At 34.2% G+C, this 25,170-nt stretch overlaps 1 pseudogene; it reads right to left on the bottom strand.

Annotated features, from left to right (window-relative positions):
* Window positions 1–7,179: 7,179 nt before the first annotated feature.
* LOC148562651 (protein LATERAL ROOT PRIMORDIUM 1-like) lies at window positions 7,180–15,149 on the bottom strand (annotated as a pseudogene).
* Window positions 15,150–25,170: the final 10,021 nt, after the last annotated feature.

Below are 25,170 nucleotides of genomic sequence, written 5' to 3'. Positions count from 1 at the left end.
GAAATATGTATGGAGAAACAGTTAAGGCTTCAGAGTTATCTATTTTCTGAATTGACTTTTCTTATTAACTATTTTAATCATGCAATATTTAATTCATGGCAAATTATATGTGACTAGACCCTAATTCCTTAGACTTTTCTAGTCTCCTCTAACTCTCATCAACCGCCAATTCTTTGGTCAATTAATTCTAATTAGGGGGTGAAGTTTAATTATAGTTATTATGCCACAAAAATCCTAATTATCCAAATATAAAAGGATTATATGTCACATATCCCGTTAAGTCCAGATAATTAGAATTTAGGAGAAATTGTTTTCAAGCTGTTGTTCAAGTAAAGAGATTTTCCAAGTTATACAAGAACTCAATTAGAAAGTGGGTCATACTTCCATTCCACCCAAATTCATAAGATAAAGAACGAAAACAATTCTTAAATTATAAATCAGTACATGAATTAAAATAGAAAAATAATAGAATCAATCCATACAAATAGACAAAGCTCCTAACCTTAACAGTGGAGGTTTAGTTGCTCATGAAAAAGAGTGAAAACTAGGATTCTGGTAAACTATAAATTTTGGGATGAGATGGAATGGAATGGCCTCTCCCCTAGAAGAAAAGTTTCTTCTTTTTATATCTGATCCTAATTAATTTAAAATCTAATTTCTAAAACTAAAATAATATCTTTTTCTATTTTTTTAAAAAAATAAAAATAAAGTTTTAATTAGAATTAATTGTGGCAATCAGTAAGTCTTCAATTGATGGATGGGGACCACTTGCTTCGTAGGATCCACGCCTAACTTGGGAAGTAACGATAAGTGTTCCCTAATTCCTCCACTCTGCAGCCTCTAATTTGTGTTTTCTAGGCCGAAAACTGGGTCAAAAATAGAGCAGAAATTGCCCCCAGTGTTTTCTGCATTTTCTGCATGTGGCGCATGTCACGCGTATGTGTCGATGGTCTTCTTCGTGTGTCACGCGTACGCGTCAGGTACGCGCACACTTCACCGTGCAAATCTCCAAATCACGCGCACGCGTCAGGTACGCGCACACGTCGGGTACGCGCACACGTCGGGTACGCGCACACGTCGCTCCTCGCTGGTCATCTCCTTTAATTCTTGTGCTGCAGAAACTCCATCAAATCCAGCCAAATGCTACCTAAAATAAACAGAATTGTACAAGACTTAAAGTAGAATCCATATTGAATAAAAGATAATTAATTCTTGATTAAACTTAACAAATTAAATGCAAATTCACTAGGAAAAGATAGGAAAGATGCTCACGCATCACTTCCCCTCACCTTAGCCTGCATGACATGCGAAGTAAACACATGAATAGAGAAACTAGACAAATGTAGTAACATGAAATTGAAATTAAAGTAGTTAATCAAACCGCTGTTGATTCAGTGGCTGCATTCGATCGCTGTGGTGGTGGGAAAACAGACAATGGGACATGATTATCTGGAGTAGCACCAGTAGCATCAGTTGGGAGCTCATTTGGTGCATCTGTGTTAGGTTTAGTTAATGCCAGTTGCAGCTGCATTAAACGTGCTTCTTCTTCAGCATCAGCCTGTTTTTCTTTTTGCATGTTCTCTTGTTGTGTCAAACCTCACCACAGAACATGCATCGGATGGAGTTATATTTTCTCTTCATTCTTGTCTTGGACCCAAATCCTCCTTCATCTTTGTCTTTTCTTCTGTTCTTTGTGGGTCTACCTGGTTTGGGCTTAATTGAAGGGGGAACTGGTGCAGGACGACCTGTTTTTTCCCATAAGTCTTGGCCCTTGACTGGGTTAACATGGAAAGCATATATTTTTTGGTATGATTCCATGGTTAACCACTCATGGCAGTATTCCTCAGCCCTCTTATCATTCTTATCTTGTATACATGATATGGCATGCATACAAGGCATACCTGTGCATGCAGTTAATATTTCAGACATGGTTTTGCATTGTTCATACAGTACACTTCAGTTTCTGCATATAGAGTGAGAATATATACCTGTCAATTGCCAGAATCTACATGTGCAAGTTCACTTTCCTAAGTCAACAACCATTGTCGTTGGCCAGCCGTGAACCTCGTATAACTCCTCATTCTGATCACCACTCCATTGTGGGCTCCAATGCTGGGAAAGCTTTGTCATTGCCTCAAGCCTGCTCTGTTGCACTGGAGGCAGAATACCATGGTAGTTGGCCAGTTTCTCCCTATTGTCGATCATGGACTTCATTATGATCCTCCTAACCTCCTCTGCCAGTGTAAGGATAGGCTTACCCCTATCATGCTTGGTCCTTACATTAAACGATTCACAGGCATTGTTACAGATAGTGTCCATTTTAAGCCCTTCATGAAAATGAGATTTCGTCCATGATTCTTTCGGCCACTTATCCAGATAAGCCCATGCTCGTTCATTTAACACCTTCACCCTCTTCATGTTTCTTTCAAATTCACTAATAGTCCTGGATCTAGCACATTCCCACACCAGCTCCTTCAGTTGTATACTCCCCCACTGTTTGGAAAAATTCCTCCAAAGATGCTAGACGCAAAATCTATGGTAAACTCTTGGCATCACTTCCTGCATGGTTGGGATTAATCCCTACAAAAACATTTTACATCGACAAGATTTTGCATTGAAACAGTCCTCAATTGATATTTCATTAAATCAAACAAGTCCATATAGATATTTTATTAAATCAAACAAGTCCAAATAGATATTTCATTAAATCAATTTGGTCCTTAAAAATCATTTCGTGAATCAAAAAGGTCCTTACCTTCTGCATATCCGAAATGAAGGCCCATCCATTTTCCCTGTAGTCACCAATGTCATTTTGCAGCATCTCAAGAAACCAGTGCCAATTATCTCTATTCTTGACATCCACAAATGCATAAGCAATCACGAACACGTGATTGTTGGCGTCCTGGCCACAAGCAGTTAGCATCTGCCCTCCATGCAAGCTCTTCAGAAAGGCTCCATCCAGGCCAATCAATGGTCTACACCCGGCCTTGAATCCTTTCTTACACGCCTCCAGACATACATAGAACCTTTGAAATTGTGGAGGACTCTCAGGCATGGGAATGACACCAACTTGAACTGTTGAACCTGGGTTGGTGGTCCACAGTTGGTTAGCATAATCCCAGATATGTGCATATTGTTCAACTTCATCTCCTTCCACTACTTTCTGTGCTGCCTTTAAGGCCCTAGTAATGCAGGTCCTATTAAGCTTAACGTTGCACTTCCTGACAAACCAGTCATATACCTCTCTATGCTTCATAATTGGGTACTTTCTAAGCTTAGGAACCAGCTTACCCAATGTCCACTCTTGTGTTGCAGCCCTGTTCTTTCTCTTTCTAGGACATGTGTGTTCATCAACTAGTGTCTTAATCTGCCATACCCTATTCTGCTTATTACATGCACAATAAACAACCCAGGGACATCCCTCTATTTTGCATACATCCCTCACTCTCACGTTATCATTTTTAGTGAAACTGATATTCCTACCCCATTGTATGGTATAATCTCTAGTTGCATTCATAAAGTGTTGTTTGGACTTAAAGATCATGCTAAACTCAAGCTTCAGATTTCCAAATTTTGCCTTTTTATTGTATGGTGGATAAGCAGTGGCCTCCTCTTCATCAGAGTCAAGGACCTTATCCATATCTTTCGAGTGCCAGGAGTCACAGTCGGATTCACTCTCAATTTCAGTCTCCTCTCCTGAGTCTGTCAATCCAATCACAACAAATTTCAGTTATCAAATCAATATGTGTGATAAAAAAAAACATGAGTAACATTGGTCGAATTACCAACCATGACTTACCTGAATAAGATGGGTCATCCTCTTCAATATCTTCGTAGCTAGAGTCATCTGTGTCAATAACCTTCTCTTCCCTTCTAGAAGAAGCTGGTCTGTGCTTCTCTCTAAAATCAATCTTTCTTGTACCTCTACTTTCAAACTCTTCACCCCCACTGTCAGTGTCACTGACATCTCCCAAGCCTTTGGTAGGTTTATATAGACTGTCCTCAGCACTCTAATATGAGTCATGAGAGTCACTATCATCCTGAATAGGAGGTGGCTTAACGGCTCGACCAGATCTAGTACAATGCTGAGATTCTTTGTTCTTATTTTTAGCATTTGACTTCTTTGGAGGTTGGTGCCTACTTTCTGGTTGAACAACAGTGTTGGGAGAAGATTTTTTGTTGGAATTTGGACTGGGGTTTGGACTTTTGAGTGGGCTGAGAACTATACTTTCTGGTGGGCTCAGAATTGGGCTTTTCAGTGGGCTGAGAATTGGACTTTTCCTTGGGCTTTTCTGCTTGCTGGGAAGACCTTGTTTTGGGCTTAACATAGTCCATGTTCTTGTGGTGAGGATTGGGTCCAGCAGAGTTGGGAGTGGCTTTGGCTTTATTTTTGGGAGTGGGATGCAGAGGGTTTGTTGTCGGTGGCTGTGAGTGGCTCATTGTGGGCTGGGATGCAAATTTCCTTGCTTGCATTGCAGGCTGTGTGCTGGGCAGCTTTAACAAAGGTGCATTGGTTGGAAGAATTACATCATCTTCCTCACTCATGCATTCCACCACGTGTAGCTCTGAAACTCCATGTTCAAAGAATATGTTCATCACATTGTGATTCCTTCTACAAGTCTTACACAATTTGAGCAGGTCTTTATCAGTCTCCAACTTCCTCAGCCCACTCTCAAGCGACAGCCAAGGAACCTTCCACCAACATATTCCCCCCCAGCATATCCCAGTTCCTTATAGTATCCTTTAACAAAAAACACATCCAACGTATCCCCATCAACCCCCATCAACACTTCCGTATTATCTGGTTCGTAGATTCTACTTCCTTTCTCATCATTTTTAAAGCTTCCACCATGATGAAATATGAAAGTCATCGGAGGACCCTCTATCTTAGAATTGCAAGGCCTCCAAACCCTATACAAAAATTAAAACAGAACATGAAAAATACTAAATCATCACCAACACAGCAACTAAACCAGTAACCATTACTCCATTAATACAAAAAATAGTTATCATTTTTTTTAAGCCAAAAAAATAGAGTCTTTCCTCATTTATGCATTCAGCAGATCATAAACCAAACCTTGGGATGAAACCCTAGATCCTATGCACTAACAGATTCTTAACGATAACTCAATCAAATAATGCGGAAATTAGGGGTTTACACAGTTTTACCAATTTTTTCGGCAACATACAAAAAACTTTACCTCTTACTTCGAATGCAGAAACAATGTTGTGTACTTGCCTTCAGGTTTTCCACCAAGCTCCAAAGCAGACGCACGAACAATTCTCCACGACTACTCCAATGGTTGCGGACAATGGGGCGGTCTTCTTTGTCTTCGTGATGCTTGGTTAGGGGCCAAAGAAATAGAGAGTCATGCTGAGAATGAAGAAGAACAAGTGAGGTTAGAGACAAAGTGTAAAACGTTACACTCTACCCTCAAAACGTAGGCATTTCATTGCAACACTTTGGAGTTGCCAAACGACGTCGTTTGGTTAGGGTGGGCAGCCAAGTCACAGTCCACGTCAGCAGATTTCTAACGGCGACGTCACTCAGTTAACGGAAGGACGAACGTGGTTTAAATTAATTCTTTCGGGGACTAATTTGATTAAAAAAATCATTCGGGGACGAAAATGAAGATCGCATGATCTTTCAGGGATAAATTTGAATATTAACCCATTTTTCTTTCTATAGAAAAAGAATAGTGTCAAATAGGAGTGTACATAAATCGAATTAAATTGAATTTTGTTAGATTTAGATTTGATCTCTATATTTTATTTGATTTATTTTAAATATTCGAATTCAACTCTAAACTAACTTGAAATAAATTGGAGTTAAATTGGGTTGACTCGACATATAATTAATATATATAATTTTGTAAATTTTGATACAACAAATTAATATAATATGACTCTTGGAGGTTAAATTTAATAAACATTATATACATTTATATCAAAATAAATTATTTTAAAGAAAAATGACATTACATAATATAAAAAATATTAATTGAAGTATAAAATAAAATATTTTATTACTAATTTTAATATATAATATGTATTTAGTTATATAACATGACTTTGTATTGGGATTGAGTCAATCGAAAGCATAACCTAAACACGACTTGAGAATAATATCAAGTAAGAATGACAAACTCGAACCCCACAAAATATACTTTGGAACCAACCTAAGTTTCAGCTAAAGTACAAACTTGCAGACTTCTAATGTCAAATTACTTCTGCATACAAAATAATTCAGTACTAATTAGCTAGAATGTTAGTAAGAGAAACAGGATTTTTTAATATTAACTTAGGAAAAGAAAAAATTATTGATTGAGGAGGTATTTCTATAGATGAGTTTAAAAAAAAAAATTGTAAGAGTTTGAAGTATAATGACTTGTGAATGAGTTTTCGCCTCCCTTCAACGGTTCAAATTGATTAAGTCGAGTTAACAATAAAAGGTTAAATATGCTATAAATATTTTCAATTTTTTTTAAACCATCATGATTTAGTTATGACACATTAAGTTTCAGAAATTTAAATCTTTATGTCATTCTTAGTTTTTACTTTCTGTAAAAACAACAATAGTGTTGCTTATTTTCTGTTACTTTAAAAGTATAAACAACACAATTTAAATTTTTTTTCTAAAAACAGAATTGAAAAAAATAAAAAGCTCAACAATAAAATTCTTAGCAAAGGATAACTAAATTAATTTCGTGCCCAGACAATTAATTATTTTGTCTCTTTTGCATAATTTTACAAAGAAAAAATTATTATTTATACCCATAAATATTTAAAATACTGATAAAACTATCCATAAAAGAACAAAATCAATGTTATTTTATAAAAGATGAGTTTTGCAGTATGCTTGATAAAAGTATCTGAATGTTAAATTTTTTATTAATTCTATTAAAAAATTATATAGATTCCAAAATTATCGTTATTATTTCCATCATCTTCAATCTCTGATTTCTCCATCATAACCTTTCCCTTTTCAAACCCTAAACTTCTATTAACCTCCACATTCACCATCTTACACTCATAACAACAACCACACTATTCTCTTACCACTACCACCACCACCAACATCACCATTAACAATTGAGAGGATGCTACTAATCAAGCTTCAATTAGGATGCTAAATGCACTTTCCACCACTACCATTCTTCGTCTCCCACTTTTTCTTCTTCATCTTCCTAGCTTTTTTCCAAATTCATTCCCATGGAATTCACCGAAGTTATTATAACCGCTTTTGTTCTTGTCTTCGTTGCTTCGAGGAGGGGTGGTGTTGGAAGTAGAAGTGTGAGAAATAGTTGTTTTCTGTGAAGAAATCAACCGAAATTTTTTGGTGCTAGAAGTTAAATACCTGAAACCTGCAACCGCATCAGTTATCATTAGCATTGACCCTATAATGAGCTGCCGCTCCCTCCTCCGTGCACTGGAACCCATGTTCTCTTCACATGAGTTGGAAATCAAACCTTCTACTCTTGTAGTAAGTCCTGCACCTTCTATGTGCACAATCGTTCTTCGCTTGGTTCCTAAAATCTTGACACGTAGTTGTTCCACCACTGCTGCTTCTATCCAGAACCAAATTGGCAACCATATTGTGGTCTATAGGACGCTGCTTATTCAGGTACTAATGATTATGAGGTTGTTGTTCTTGTGAGAATATTTTCATGATCAAGACAAGCACTGCGATGAAGAGAAGAATGGCAACACGCCATAACTTTGATGCCAAGTGAAGTTGTAGAGTTGTTGGAGTAATTGTTGCTGAGATGGCAAAGATCAGAGGAGGACAAAACGACATCGTTATGGTCATGATGGTGGTGGTGGAAGGAGGATGCTGGAGCGACAACGAAGGCATCGTTGAGGCCAATCAATCCTCCAGGCATATCGAGATGTGTGAGGTCGTAGTTTAGAGACCTGGAAGGCCACACTCCTTATGATGTGGGGGCAGTGGATCCATCAGTGGTAGGGGGCCTGCATTGAAATCGGAAAAGACGTCGTCGATGGGAGCAATAACTTTGGTGAAGGGTGTGAATGATATGTAATATGTGTGGATGTTTGTTTATTTGTTAAGAGGGGGAGTCTCTCGTGGCCAAAAGAATGGTGGCCAAACGTGACTAAGAATTGACCATTCAATAAATAGATGACATGTGGTATGTAGCATTAGTAGATAGATTTTGTATTATAGACTAAACGTATAAAGTACACAATTTAAAATAGTAAAAGAGAGAGAAAAATATTAACACCTTGTAACTTTATAATTTAAAAAATTAAAAAACAGTGATCATAAATTTATGGTGATTTAACTAATACTTTAACTTAACAAAGTAAATTTAAATTTTGATTTAAAAACTATGATAAAATTTCTAATAAAATTTTGAATTTAAATTTTACACATACGGATAATAAATTTATGGTGATTTATATAGCAATTTAACTTAACAAATTGAATTAAAATTTTGATTTAAAATTATGAAAAAATTTCTAAATATGCGTTGAATTTAAATTTTTACGAAAATAGCAAAAATGTTTAAACTAATAATAATATAACTTAAGAAATTAAATAAAAATAAAAAAATAAAGTTATGAATATTGTCAGGGAAATTGACTAATCATTAGTTAATAATTAATATAAAAATAAAAGAAAGACATGATGATGAAATATCTTTTTTTTTTAAATATATGATACTTGTGAAATATATATTAAAAGAAAGATTTATTAATAAAAATTTAATTTAATTTTGTTATATTGATAATAAAAAATATTTTATATAGTTATTTAATTATATTTTTTTAGACAATTATTTTTACAGTTAATAAAAAAAATAATTATTTTTATTGATATGATAATATATAATTATTAAATGTTTGTATAAATTATTTTATATTAACAGTGTATCAAAATTAAATTCATGAAAATATATATAAATATATAATTATACATTAAAGATTTAATTAGAATAATAAATAATAATTAATTACACATTTTAATTTATTTAATCACAAGTTTATGTTTATCTATTAATTTTAAATTTAAGTGTTACTAAGATCTTTTTGAAAAGTAGCTATTTTTTTTTTGTGTGTTTAGGGTTTAGTAATCATGTTTATTAGGGTCAAATCATGATTCATTCAACTCCAAACTCTGCCACATGTCAAATTCTTATTTATTTCTTGATCTTAGCCACTCAATCTTTATTGCCACTAGAGACAAACCCTTGTTAAGATGGTGATAGTGGTGAATATGAATGCTACAGAGGTCTAGGGTTTGGATGAGTTTGAAAAAGAAAAGTTGATGAATAATCAAATGTTGAAGATGATGGAGAGGATACGAGTAATATATTTTAGTATTTTTGTCAAACATAATTTATCTTTTATGAATACAATATTAACTATGTTTTTTATGGATAATTTTATCAGCTTTTTAAATATTCATAGGTAGAAATAGTAGTTTTTTCTTTTACAAAAGTGTGGTTTCTGCATAATAAGCAATTAATCTTAGCTTTTAAAAATTGATTGTTTGCAAATTATTTTTTCAAATCATCAAATTTTGACATTTTTTTTACTTGTGATCAAACCCCCTTTTAAAGGATCTTTTTATTCTAAAATAAAAAAAAAACTTTATTTTCCTAAAAGAAATTATTCAAACTTTAATTTTCCGAATCCATTTTTTGTGGGACAAGTTTGCTCGCAAACTTTAAATTTTTATGTTTCTCAACTACTCCTTCTATACTTTTATTTTGAAAAAAAAAATATATACTCCTGAATCGTTTCTATGCTTTTAATTTGAAAAAAAAAATATATGATGATCAAAACTCTTAATGTTAAAAAAACTTAATTTGATTTAATTCGGATGAAAAAGAAAGTTGTGGAGTTAAATATTGGACAAACAAAAAGCATGAATTCTTTAACATTGCTAGCGACAATGACAACCATTGTTAAACTAAGTTAGGTATTTTTAAAATTATGGTATTGTGGAGCATCATTCCTACTACACTATTTTTGTGTACTCTTGTATACTCTTGGAGACGATGATAATGATTGCTATTGCTGCCAAAATATTATCCAGTATTCAACTTTCTGATTTTTCTTTTCACTCAGTCTAGTATTTATAGAGGGAGACAAAATGAAGTTTGTTGGGAGTGCAGTAAATCTTATAAAATTAGTGAGGTTTGTCGAGGTGCGACGAACTCAACCTAAATGCCAAAAAATATATTTTGAGAATTAAAGTCTAATTGATTTTATTTTTTTGAGAAATAAATTTATTTTATTTTAAAATAGGAAAAAATCTCCTTCTTAAACTTTACAAGCTGACTTTATCCTTATTTTTAAGCTTTCCAATGCTCTAAATAATTTGTCATGTTTCAGATAATATTTTTTGTTCTCTCATTGCTTCATTTTGAAAAAAGATTATTGAGTGAAAAATAAAAAATTCTTGTAAAATAAATAAGAGAGAATCTTAGATGTCCACATCATTATATAATTCATGATAGAAGATAATTATAAATAAAATTGTATGATAGTACAATTGAGATGCATCTAATTTATAATTTTATGTATTATTTTTCATATACAAGTTATTTATACATATAAGTCTATACAAATCATTTTATATTCACATGTCGTGCACTCTTCTTCTGCCACTTTGTCTTCTTCTTCTTCTTTTCCTTCTTTTTCGTTATTTTTCTCATTCGTTATTATCGTCACCACCACCACCTCCTCCTCCTCCTCCTCCTCCTCCTCCTCCTCCTCCTCCTCATCCTCCTCTCGTTGAACTTTTTTTCTCCTTCTTCCTTTTCCTCCTTCTCCTCCATCATCTTCATCATCATGATCATCATCGTTATAGCATCATCATCTTCTTCTTATACGTATCGTCGTTATCGTTATTATCATTATTGTTATTGTTATCGTAGAAATTTTGTCATATTGATGACGTTGCCTAATCCAAAATTTTTGTCACAGAATTTTCTCAATTTGTGTAGTTGAAGCAAATTTCGGGATAAAACTAAGACATTTAGGTGTATTGTTTAAAAATTTTCGGTGGATTTATATTGATAAATTCTGCATAATTCAAAGCTCTTCGTCTTCTTTCTCCTCATCTTCTGCTACTGCTTCTTTTTTTTTATCATCATCACCATCTTCTTCTTTTTTTTTCTTATTCATCTTTTCTTTCTTGTTTTACCTTCTCAAGTTTCTTCTTATTTTACTATTTCTTAACAAGAATAAAAACAAAAAAAAATCAAATAAAAAAAAGAAGAAACACATAATACTACAAAATTACTTGAAAGAGGATGAACTTATATTCATTCAACTAAAAGAAAGAAAGAAAGAAATAAAGAAAAGAAGAAAAAAAAATACAGCATTAGAGAAAATATTTTTGTGTAGTTGTAGCAAATTTCTGGGTAAAACTAAGATATTTAGGTGTATTGTTTAAGAATTTTCGGTGGATTTGTACGGATAAATTCTGTATAATTCAAAACTCTTCCTCCTCTTCCTCCTCATCTTTTGCTGCTGCTTCTCCTTTTTTTTATCATTATCACCATCTTCTTCTTTTTTTTTTCTTATTCATCTTTCTTTTCTTGTTTTACCTTCTCAAGTTTCTTCTTGTTTTACTCTTTCTTAACAAGAATAAAAACGAAAAATTCAAACAAAGAAGAAGAAAAAACACATAATGCTACAAAATTACTTAGAAGAAGATAAACCTACATTCATTCAACTAAAAGAAAGAAAAAAAGAAGAAAAAAAAATGCAGCATTAGAGAAAATATTTTTGTGTAGTTACAGTAAATTTTGGGATAAAACTAAGACATTTATGTGTATTGTTTATGACTTTTCGGTGAATTTGTACTAATAAATTTTGCATAATTCAAAATTCTTCCTCTTTCTCCTCCTCATCTTCTGCTGCTTCTTATTCATCTTTTCCTTCTTGTTTTACCTTCTAAGAAAAATACATAGTATTGCAAAATCAATATAAAGAGGAGGAGGAAAAAAGTGCAGCAACAAAACAACAGTAATAAAAAGAACAACGAAAAGGATGAAACATGCGAAGAAGAAAAAGAAACACGAAAAAAATGAGGAAGAATGCAAAGTGAAAAAAGAAGAAAGGAGAAGGAAGAGGAATGCAGGATACAAATGTTGGAGAAAAAACGTTGTGATTTTACGCGTGCATTATAAAAGTGGATTTTATTGGATTAGGTTAACTTGTATAAATTTATATGTTAAAAAGATTTGTATGTGTAACAAATGTCTAATTTTATTATGTATATAAAAATGTCGTTTAAAAATTTCATGAAAATGTCTGCTAGTTTTAGTCACAACAAATTCAAGACATTATGCTTTCGAAGATCATCACTTATAAAGTGATAGCAAATCATAACGTGTTTGGTCAGAATGTAGAATATGATTCTTGATTAAATTAATATCACTTGTATTATTAAATTTTATGGGAATATGATCAAATTTGAGTTCATAGACTACTGGTTATTTGATCCAAAGAATTTGAACGCAACAACTATCACTCTATCAGCAACTGCATACTACGCTTCGGCGTAGACAATAATACAACACCTGTTTTTTTGTATTAAGACATTAAAAAATATCCAATTAGATATAGTATATACGATTAATTCTTTTTCTATCGAACTTACATCTCATAAAGTCAGAATAACCAACCAAATCACAAGTAAATACTTAGGATACCATAACTACCCTAATTCAATATTCCAACTAGATAATTCATAATATTTTTAACCACATTAAGGCGTGATTCTTTGGAATTAGCTTGGTATTTAGCATATATATATAGCATAATATTAGAGTTACTTGCTATAACATAGAGCAAAGATCTTATCATACTTTGATATTTCTTTATATCTAATTTCTCATTTTTCTCATTCTTATCTTTAGAGTAAACACCCAACTCGATTCTTATCTATTTTTGTGAAGAACAAAGCGATCCTTCTCTTAAAAAAAGGTACATCCCGACCCCTGTTTTTGTATTCCATGAAACATGGCGGTCCTTCTGTACCTTCCGGCATTAAAAACAAACGAATAAGTATACATGTCACTTAACGGTGATGAACTAGCTGTCAGGTGTTTATTAAGTGTCAAATTATCAATTTAAAAATGGACAGAGGTCGATTTTATTGAGATAATAATATGCCCAAGATCCAATCTATCATGATTGGCTCTCGTGCAAGTGGGAGATTGTTGGGAATAAGTAGTATGACCACAATGCAATCAATCATGTGTCAAATAATTTGTTATTGTTATTATACTAAAATGTTAATATAATAAGGTCCTTGATTAAATTTAGAGATTTATCATTGTGATAGTGATCATAATATTGAGAGATAAATCTTTTATAATTTAATCTAAATTGTTCTTGGTCATAAAATTATTAAAAAGGACATTAATAATCCGGAAAGATCAATATATATATATATAATGGTCTTCGTTGGATGAAGATTAATAGATCTCATTTATTAAATTATATATATAGATGGTGCATATAGAAATATAACCATTGAACTAACTCACTTTGAGAATTCCTAATGGTTATAATTACCGTATATTTGTCAATAGGATATTCTCAAGATGAACATAGTAATAGAGTTTCCTTTGACCTGCGACTGTCATAGTAATTAACAATGTATTTATTATACTTTGATTCCGGACACCTAATACCCTAGGGTGCTAGTTGAATGGATATTGGGTATAATTTAAATACTTGTAGAATTAATGATTAGTCAATAAGGAATCTGTCAACTCTCGGTAAAGAGTTTGAGCTCTATGATTATAATGACTGAGATGAATAAAATCTTGGCCAAGGGGATTGAATGAATGAAGAAATGAGTTTCTTAAGTCATTCACAGTTCATTATAATAATGATAACAAGTTAGAATTTGACAATTAAACCATACTCTAAGGGTGTGTGTGGTTGGAGGAATTATAAATAATTCCTAGGAATTTTAAGATGGGAATATCATATTCCCATGTTTGGTTCAAAGTTTAAAAAGTTATTTCTAAGAAAGTTTGATTCTAGGGAATCAAAATACTATCATTTCAATTCTCACCTTCTCCTTGGGTATCTTTAATTCCCATGGAAATGAAATCTTTGTAACAAAGTAATACTTGAACCACACACACCGTAAGGGTTAACCAAGAGCTGGAAAGATGGAAAAAATTATACTTTGTTCTTTTAAAGTTCTTAGTAAAAATATATTACTTCATACTATTGGGTCGTTGAGGAGTGTTGCTAGACGCCAACCTTGATTAATAAATTTAATATGACTAATTTACTACCGCTTAGTATTGAACCTATGGGGTCACACACTAACGAGTGTTCTAATCTTTGCTGTAGAATTATTTAATTATTATTTTGATTTGACCAAATAAATAATTATATTAATTCAGATGGAATATTATTATATTTTTTGCTAGCACCAAGAATATAATAATAGTAGGATAATTGAGAATATTAAATGAGATTTGAGAATAATTAGTTATTTTATTTCTAAATTTGAATTCTAAATTTGGATGAGATCCTAACTGATTTTGTTTCAAATTGAGTTATGCTATGATTCATAAATTTGAAGGATTTAGATTTAGAATTTTAAGATATGATTTAAATTTGAATTGAGATTCAAAATTAAAATCAGTAACAAATCTCATACTATATATATGTATGCCAAGAGTAGAGAAAAGTGACGAAGATGAGAATAAAACATAAGAGTTTTATTCATTTACCTCTACACACATAAACGTATGTGAGCCTGATTCTTGGAGAAGAATTTTATGGTGTGCAAAGAGTTGCAAGAGGTTTCTCAATTTAGATTAGATATCCATTGGTCAAAGAGTTGACAGCAAAGGTTGGTCTCGGTGTGGATACGCATAGCGCCTTCGTACCATCGAAGGAGAAAAAGATTTTTACTAGCGTACTCAGGTATTTAGATCTGATCTACTATATATTGTTTATTATTGGAATAAAGTTTAAGCACAAAAATAGATCTTTAGGATTACCTTCTTTTCTTCCACTGCTGTGCGTTATGAACACATGGTAATCCTTCAAATCTGTCCCTGCCTTCCAAACAAAAATGCTGTCGTTTTAAGTGGGGGATTGAAATGGTGCGTATAGTACATACTTTGGGTTTCCATTTAACCCTTTTTCCCTTTCTCCTAATTACAGAATACCCAAAATCTTTTCATGTTCTCTCTAAAGACGACAAAATGACGACGCTCTATCTGGCTGTGGCGCAGAGTAAGACACTGACAGTAGTGTTGCTGACAACGCTCCAAGTGAAGCTTCAGACGGCACCACTAACGAACTCCGTGACGAAGTTGACAGAATTTTCTTGTGCAATTCTTCGAGGTAAGTAACAGATTATTTAACTAAAATATTAGTAATATTGTATATTGTTTAATTAGTTTTGAGTTTGTGAGTGTTTGCATTTTTTTTTTCTGGCTTGGTATCGCATAACAAAGATAGAGTTTGGTTAGGGCTCAATGTTGCTAATTTTGGGGCGTTTGCCATCAAGAGATAAAGATGTTTTCTCTTCCTAGAATGGAATTCATATATAGAAAATAGGGTTCAATGAAATTCATGTATAGTTTGCAAGTGGGTTCAGAATGCATCAATTTGCTTGTATTAAAATCACAAACTCTATATATAACAACAAATCTTACAGATATAGTTATCTTTATTCAAATTTCAATATTATATATATAATATATATAAACATTGCTATATACTTTGTTTGTCTCAGATGGATGATTTTATGGTTGTTCCTATATTTTATCATGGAGGAAGTTTTAAGATAAATTCAGAGGGTATTATGTTATCTTAATGAAAAAGTGCATAAGTATCCACTCATGGATTTAGACTATATTAACTTTTTTTATCTAGAAATTTTATTTAAAGAATTAAGGTATACAACATATAAGGAGATGTATTGGTTTGATAACACTGCTGATGACATGGAAGCTAGGCTACATGTTATTAAAGGTGATGCTGAGATAAACGAACTGAGGGATGTTCAGAAGAGAAATAAGGGCAACAATGAATTTTATCTTTACTTTGATCACCCGATAGATATTCCTAAAGTTGTTGATGATGGTGTGAAGTGTGATACTGTTGTACTGAGTGAATCATCATCATCTTCAGATGATGGATACGAGACCACAGAAGATGAGCCTTATAAGCCTCCTTCTTCTGGTTTTGAGGATACAGACAGCAGTGATGAGAGTTTGGAAAATAAAAAAAAAATATTTAGAAGAAGAAGAAGAGAGTTTCACCTAAAAAGAAAGCTAGTCATGGCCCAAACTATAGGTGCTGGTTTAAGTGGCATTGGAACTAGTTTGGGTGGCACATCCGGGAGTGTTGGGCCAACTATTGAGGAATTGGATTCGGATTATGACAAGTCATATGATTATGAAAGTGAAGCATTCAACAGCCCAGTGTCATCTGAGGACGAAGGGAGGACTGCATACGAAATGAAGAAACTGAGTACGGGGAGGTTGAATTTAAAGTTGGAGAAACCTTCACTATAATGGAAGTATTCAAGAGTGCGCTGAAGGATTATTTCGTATGAGGTAAAGATGTTATGTATCTAAAGAATGAGAAGTAGAGGGTCAGGATCGCATGTGCTAGTGAAAATTGTTCATGGCTAATATTGACATCATGGAATAGTGCACATGGATGTTTTCAAGTAAAAAATTTGTTCAATGAGCATTGTGGAAGGGATTTCAGCAGCAACCTTGTTGATAGGCAATGGATAACATCGAAGTTAGTTAAGAGGATTCTTACTCAGCCAGACATAAAGCCAAAGTAGGCTATGGAATACATGATCGAAGACTACAACATCCAATTGAGTGGTAAAATGATAAGCAGGGCACTTAAAGCAGCTAGGGAGGAGGTAATTGGCGACGAAGGAGCACAATATGGTAAGATTAGGGATTACCTGATAGAACTGCATAGGACAAACCCTGGTTCAACTACAAGATTAGATGTGATACCTTAGTCAGAGTCTCTCCCTTTGTTTGATAGACTATATATACGCTTGGATGCTTGCAAGAAAGGCTTTATAGAAGGATGCAAGCCTTTGATTGGATTAGACAATTGTTTTCTTAAGGGCTATTGCGGCGGTCAGCTACTGTCTGCAGTGGGTCAAGATGGCAATAACCATTTTTTTGTTATTGCATATGCAGTTGTGCCAAATGAGTGTAAAGACACTTGGAAATGGTTCTTTGTTATTCCAAGGGCTTTTCATAGGAACTGTATACTACACATTTGGAAGAATTTCATTAAGCAATTTAAGGACCAACAGACCAAGCAACTTGTATGGGATTGTGCACGTTGCACCACACAAATTGAGTTCAAGGCAGCTATGGAAAAGCTTAAACAAATCAGTGTTTCAGCTTGGGAATATCTTGATAGGTTTGATCCAGCTGCTTGGTCAAAGGCGTTTTTCAGTCCCGGATCCAAGGTTGACAATATCACCAAAATATGTGCAAAGTTTGGAACGCTAAGATAGTGGCACACAGGAGTAAGCCAATACTGACGATGTGCGAGGACTTAAGATGTTATCTAATGCGGAAGATGGCAGCACACAAAAAGAAGCTAGAGAAACATATTGGCGCTTTAGCTCCAGTGCAGCAAAAAAGATTGGACGACTTCATTAAGACAAAAAGCCATAAATGGAAAGCTATCTGGGCTGGAGATAGTAAGCGAGTTCTTTTTGAAGTGCACTGTCGAAATCACAAGGTTAGGGTTAACCTTGAAGAAAGAACATGCATATGCAACCTGTGGCAGCTAACTGGTAAACTTGTTTTGAATATTATTTTGTATTTGTAAAACTGTATATTTGTTACATAGGATTGATTGCATGTGATAAATCAAATTCATGTCTATAGGTATGCCTTGTAGACATGCAACGGCAGCCATGTCTAAGATGGGCCTTAAGCCTGAAGATTTTGTGCATAAGTGACTGACAAGGGAAGTAGTAAGAGCTACATACTCACATTGCATCAAACTAGTTAATAGTGAAGAGTATTGGGTACAATCAGATGCTCCTAAGACTCTTCCTTCTCCAATCAAAAGAGCTGCTTATAGGCCAAAGATGAAGAGAAGATCAGACCCGGTTGAGAAAGAGATGAATCCAAACAAATGTAGAAAAACCTTTCAAGTCACTTGCTTAAAGTGTGGTCATCTAGGACACTACTACAAGACTTGTACCAATGCACCTTAAGACCCTAATTGGAAACCCATGACAAAGAAGGTGAGAAGGGCAAAGAAAGGGCCTTTGCAATTTGTAGAGTCAAGCCAAGCTAACACTGAGCAGGTATAATTCAAAAAGTGATTATTCACTTTCAGAATATATTTAATATGCTAATTGTCCTATAAATATATAGTTAAGGAATTAAGTGTCCTAATTGTTTGAGCCTTGTTGTGTTCCAATCTTGTGATTTGACGATCAAACAAGTTCAACAAACATGACAGGACAACATAACTGCCAATGCTAAGGAAACTATATTAGATGTTGCTATGAGTTTATGCCAATTTAGGGTCTTTATTTGGCATAACACTAATTTATTTGTTACCCTAATAGTTACCATTTATGATAGGCTAAGGCAAAGAAGAACAAAAAGAAGCTTCCCAAAACATCTGCAAGAAGACAATCAGTGAACCATAGTCAAGAGGAGGAAATTAATGTCTCCTAGTCTGCACCCCAAGCAGATGAGGTAAAAAATGGTCCTAAGTTAAATTTGTAATCTCTATTTAATTTAATTATGACCTTTGCTATGATCTTTTCTAAGGATAGCCTGCAACAAAATTCAACACCAACTCTGCACCATGTTTTAGAGAGAAGCAACCAATTGTGAGACCCACTGCTCCAATAGCACAAGGCTCAAGTCAAATGAACCTACGGCTAACCCCATCTGTTGGTTCAGGTCAATCTACTTCAACGAACCAAGGGGTATTAACAGGAGTATCAGTTGAGACCATGGTTGCAGCAACTTCAGAGACTGCAGCAAGACTTTTTAAGTTCATCCCCACTCCAGGAATTAGGCCTCCCAACAAAAATTGAGTAGTTGATCTAGTTTTAAAAGTTTAGGACTAGGAATAATAGATAATTTGGACAATAGCTTGTTAACACTGTGTCTATTTTGGTTATCAAATTACTTGCTATGACAACTATGTTGATTAGGGACCATGTGTTGCCCTTACTTTTGTTATTATATAATTAGATGCTAAGACATACAACCGGTGATATAGTTGGTTGAATACTCTTTTGGGTAACTATACTAGTAAGGGCTATTATGATGATTTCCTTATTCTATTATTATGGTATCATGTGTTAAGTTTTAACTTTCAACAGATGGCTTCTTACTTTGTTCAACAAATTCATAATGCCTTATTTTATTACAAAATCATGTATACTACTGCATTCTTTAAAATTGAATAAACGGACATATAAAAACAAAAGCAGCTTCATTATATTTATATTCATTCATCAAAAGTGATCAATAGCAACAAATGCTATAACCTAAACAACTTAACAACTATGATAAACATGTTTCACAATACTCCAAAAGCAACATTTGATCTCTCTAAACTACACCACTAAATAGGTTTCCAATGAAAATTCCAGCAACAAATGCCAACATAACACATCCAACACTAGTGCATCTAATTTGACTAAAATTCAATCTAGCTTTCTTCAAATGAATTTCTAAGCCTACCAATCTTTCCTCTAGCTCCCTAACTTTGTTATCATCTGTAGAAGAATGACCCTCTTTATAATTCTGATTTAGCTTCAAACCTCCAAACAAAAGAGTGTTCGCAACATTCTCATTAAATGATGCAACATAATCATCAAGCCAACAAAAATATTTGCAATGAGGTGTTGGAGTCTACAAAATAATATTCTTTATTATGAATCTAATGGAAAATAAAGTGAACATAATTTTAATTCTTGATAAACCTACATTGAAATATGAGCATCAATGAAAAACAAAGTTCTTGATAATTTTAATTGTTAATAAACCTACCTTGAAGTATGAGCATCGAAAGAATAGTCTGTTTGGGTTCATATCGGTTCCAGACATGAACAAAATTGCATAAATTCCACAATTACACTCTGGAGCAACCCACTTCTTCTTCCACCTTGATCCCACACTCCCAGTAACTTTCAAACTCCAACCTGATTCGTTTTCAACTCTGTCACTTCGTTGAATTGATGTCAACCCACATTCTTCACTATCAACCATGCCGTCCTAGGGTTTACAGTCAAACAAAGTGATACATTTTCAGAGTATATAGTGAAGCAGCGCAGCATTTGAACCTCCCATCCCACTTAAAACGACAGTGTTTTTGTTTGGGAGGCAAAGAGAAATAAACCCCTGTCCATTTTTAAATTGACAGCTTGGCACTTAATGGACACCTGACAGCCAGCTCATCACCGTTAACTGACACATATACTTATTCCATTTTTTAATGCCGGAAGGCACAGAAGGGCCGCCATATCTCACGGAATACAAAGACAAGGGCCGAGACGTACCTTGTTGAGTTTGGAAAACTTCAATTCATTATGATGATCAAACATTATTAAAAATATTAATTAGAAATTATTAATTTGATTATTGCTGCAAAATTTGTTTATTTAATAATTTCTATTTTGTGTGTAGAATTTTGGTCATTGGGCATAAGCAACAAAAACCCCAATAGGTTGGAAAAATATTCAGCATATGGTACAAAAATATTCAAGCATTATAGCTGAATTATTTTTTGTGTTGATTGGGCTATGAAAACTGATACAAAGCCCAAGATATAATTGTCTTGACCCAATATCATCATGGGTCCAAAAATTGGAAGAAGAAAGAAAGCAAGGGTGCATGCTTTTCACGAATACCCACTTCTCTCTTTGATGGAATTCAAATTTAATTAACTTGATTAAATGCATTGGTAACAGGAAAGAGAAAGTTGAAATTGATTTTATTGCAAATAAGAGTTCACACATTACTATGCATAGGGGAATGAAAAGTTGAAACTTAACTCATTTTAATTTCTTTCTTTACTTCCATTGAAAGCTTTTTTCCATTCTCTCTCTTCTCTCTCTTCATTTCAGTCATTTCAGTGTTAGAGAATAAGATGGTAGAAGCAAGTAATCAGAGGAAGAAAACAGAAGCTAGGAAGAAGCAAGCGGCCAAAGTGATGATGGCCCTTGCAAAAAGTAGATCTACAGTATGGAGTGGCTAGGATTTTTGCAACTAAAGGCAAGGTGTGGAGAAGAAGCTTCAAGATCTCCATGCCTAAAATGGTTGCAATCTGTTTCGATCAGAGAGGAAGATCTCTGAGGTGAAGCTCGTTTCTACTTTTTGTTCATCCATCACAAAAGGTAGCTACTGTAGCTACGTGGAGGAAGAAGCAGAAATAGAACAGATGGAGCTATCAAGGATCAAGAGTTCATCAAGGGTCAAAAATCTTTCTTGGGGACAAAGCCAAGATAGAAGGCTCAGATTGATGAAGCTTGATGAGAAGGGATGAGAGAGAGGTACATGCATGTTAATTTGCTTTCGGTTCTCCCTCTCTCTTCTCTCTGTTCGAATCGGTTTTGGTGTTGAAGAAGAATTTGGCTCGATTGAACCGTTTTAACCTTGGAAGCTTCCCTTTCTATAATAAGGGTGAACGGCCAAGGGTTGAAATAAAGAGAGAAAGCACAAAGTTCTATAGCTACCCAAAGCTTACAGAAGTTCTTCTCCTTCAATGTATTTCATTTTGTATTTTCTTTAGTTTTGTCTATCTGAGTCTTATGGTGAAAAAGGCAAATAGAGTGAGGTTTGTAAGAAAAAGTCATTGAGTGAAAAAAGGCAGAGTGTACAAAATTAAACAAAAAGGTATAGATGTCTTAGAGGTCCTTTGTACATCTGTGTTGTGTATCATGATTCTGTGGGAATTTCCTTACAAGTTGGGTTAGCACTTTGCAGTTGAAAGTTTGGTAGGTGACCAAGTCAAGTTCAGTATTGGGGATAGATCCTGGACTTATCCCGGATAGGAAGGGTAGTTCCTATGGAGAATTGGTGTCTGTAATCAGTTGATTATAGTGAAATTTCATCATTGTTGTGATGGAGACTGGATGTAGGCTGTATTGCACTTAACAGCTAAACCACGATACTTCTTGGTGTGATTCTTTCTTTCTCCTCTACTCCATTTCTATTTCTGTTACGTAGGAGACAAAATTGAAAAATATCTCCTGACTGGTTACGAGACAAAAAGAAAATTTCTCTTGACTAGTTACAAGACAAAAAGAAGAAAATCTCCTGAAGCTATTTTGAAGGCCAAAAAGTAACACTTAAAAAGAGGGGCTAAGATTCAACCCCCCTTCTCTTAGCCACTGATTACCATCAATTGGTATGAGAGCTTGGTCTCAAAGAGATCAAGCTTTGCAGCTTGGAGAAAAGATCCTGATGGCAGATAACAGTGGCTCAAACCTGGTGGCCTATACTCTGACAGAAGGGCAGTCAAGCAACATACCTCCACTCTTTAATGGAAAGAACTACAGTTATTGGAAGGAAAGAATGAATATTTTTGTTCAATCAGTAGATTACAGACTCTGGAAGATAATCCTGGAAGGTCCTCAATTTCCAACCGCTACAGGAGCTGATAGTGTGGTCTCTCTCAAGGGAGAAGCCAGTTAGACTGAAGAAGACAGAAAAAAGGTGGAGCTCAATGCCAAAGCAGTCAACTTGCTCAATTGTGCAATCAACTTCGAGGAGTACCGGCGGGTATCAAGGTGCACAACGGCAAAGAAAATCTAGGACAAACTTCAAATCACTCATGAAGGCACAACCCTAGTAAAGAAGGCCAGAATAGACATGCTGAACAGAGAATATGAAATGTTTTTAATGAAGGAAGGAGAATCGATCGATGAACTGTTTGAAAGATTCAACGTCATCATCAATGGATTGGATGTTATGGGATCACATATTCAGAATCTGTGCTTGTAAGGAGAATATTGAGAAGCCTTACAAAAGAGTGGAAAACCAAGGCAATAGTGATATCTGAGAATAGTGGCGTTGATTCTATGACTTATGATGACTTGAGAGGAAATTTACTTGCCTTTGAAAACACATATTTGAAAAAAGATACAAAAAGGAAAGGAATAGCTCTCAAATCTGTTACTAACCCTCTGGATGATGAATCCAGTGATAACTCATCTGAAAATGATTTTGTTTTGTTTGCTAAGAAATTCAGGAAAATTGTGAAACTGAAGAAAAGAAGCAAAGGGAACGGCTCAAGGAAACAAAAGAATGATTTCAGTAAAGTGATCTGCTACAACTGCAAAGAGGCTGGGCACTTCAAATCTGATTGCCCTAAACTGAAGAAGGAGGATAAGCCAAAGAAGGGAAAGAAGAAAGGACTGATGGCCTCTTGGGAAGACTTGGAAAATGACTCTAATGAAGATGAAGAATCAGAAACTAAGTCCCAAACTTGCCTCATAGTAGATCACGTGGAACATGTAGTTTTCCCTAACCCTGACACCGAAGACCTTCATCTCATGATAGATCACCTTTCTGAAAAGATTAGATGCTTCCTAAGTGAAAACCAAGATTTTGAGTCTCAAATTGCTATTCTAAAAGCTGAAAATGGTTTTCTCAAGGATAAATTAAGGGAGGCTAAAACTGTTGTTGAACTTGTTGAAGAAAACAAACAGTTAAAAGCCCAAATTAAAAGGTGTGAATACCACCATTCTGTGACTGCAAATCTGAATTATTTTGAAGAAAATGAGTGGCTACATAAAGAGATAAAAAGGATTAAAGAAGACTTAGCCAACTTTGCTCAAAGTTCAGAAAATTTAAATCAACTCTTGGCTAGTCAAAAACCTCTTTATGATAAAGCTGGGTTGGATTTTCATAAAACTGCAAAATTTGTTGAAAAACCTTTCTTTACAAACATGGCATCATCTTCTAATGATGTAAGGTTTCAAAATCCAGCAAGCTTTGTGAAAATAGAAACTCATAGATTTTGTAGATTATGCAACCAGAATGGATATTTTCCTATTCAGTGTTTCTTTAGTGAAAGAATGATTGGAAACAAAGTTTGTAAAATTGTTTGTGACTATAATGGCTTCGGACAAAGAAGATGGTTTGACGTCAAAGGATCCAAAAAGATTTGGATATCTAAGGTCACTTGAGCTTATTTTGCAGGTTTGCCTAGCATCCAAACGGAAAGACAACATGTGGTATATGGATAATGGGTGCTCTAGGCATATGACTGGAAAGGCAACCTTCTTCATCAAGCTTGATGAGTATGATGGAGGGTTTATCACTTTTAGTGATAGTGGAAAAGGAAAGATAGTGGCCATAGGTAAAGTTGGTAAAAGCTTTTCTTCCTTCATAAATGATGTATAAATTGTTGATGGGTTGAAACACAATTTACTAAGCATTAGCTAATTATGTGATCTTGGCTATGAAGTTATTTTTAGAAAATTGGATTGCTTAGTTATTTGTAAAAAATCTGGTGAAATCTTGTTTGAAGCTAAAAGGTGTAATAATGTGTATGGATTGACTCTTGAGAATTTAAAAGATCAAAAAGTGACATGCTTTACTTCACTTGAATCTGAAAAATGGCTTTGGCATAAGAAATTAGGTCATGCAAGCATGTACCAAATTTCTAAGCTTGTTAAGAAGAACTTGGTGAGAGGAATTTCTAACATTAAATTTGACAAGGATATTACTTGTGATGCTTGTCAACTAGGCAAACAAGTAAAATCCTCCTTTAAACCTAAAGATGGAATTTCCACCAAGAGGCCATTGGAAATGTTGCATATTGATCTTTTTGGTCCAACTAGTCCTCAAAGTTTAGGAGGTAAACACTATGGTTTGGTGGTGGTGGATGACTACTCTAGATTCGGTTGAGTTCTCTTCTTAGCTCATAAGAATGATGCTTTCCATGCTTTTTCAACACTTTGTAAAAAGATTTAAAATGAAAAGGATTTGAAAATAGCCCACTTGAGAAGTGATCATGAAAAAGAAATTGAAAATCAAGATTTTGAAAAATTCTGTGATGATTTTGGTATTGCACACAACTTCTCATGTCCTAGAACTCCTCAACAAAATGGAGTAGTTGAAAGAAGGAATAGAAGCCTTCAAGAAATGACTAGGGCAATGCTTTGTGAAA

The sequence above is a fragment of the Arachis ipaensis genome, chromosome B6, assembly GCF_059453495.1.
Source record: "Arachis ipaensis isolate K30076 ecotype BB chromosome B6, ASM5945349v1, whole genome shotgun sequence".
NCBI lineage: Eukaryota > Viridiplantae > Streptophyta > Magnoliopsida > Fabales > Fabaceae > Arachis > Arachis ipaensis.
This window is presented reverse-complemented; position numbering and strand designations above follow the sequence as displayed.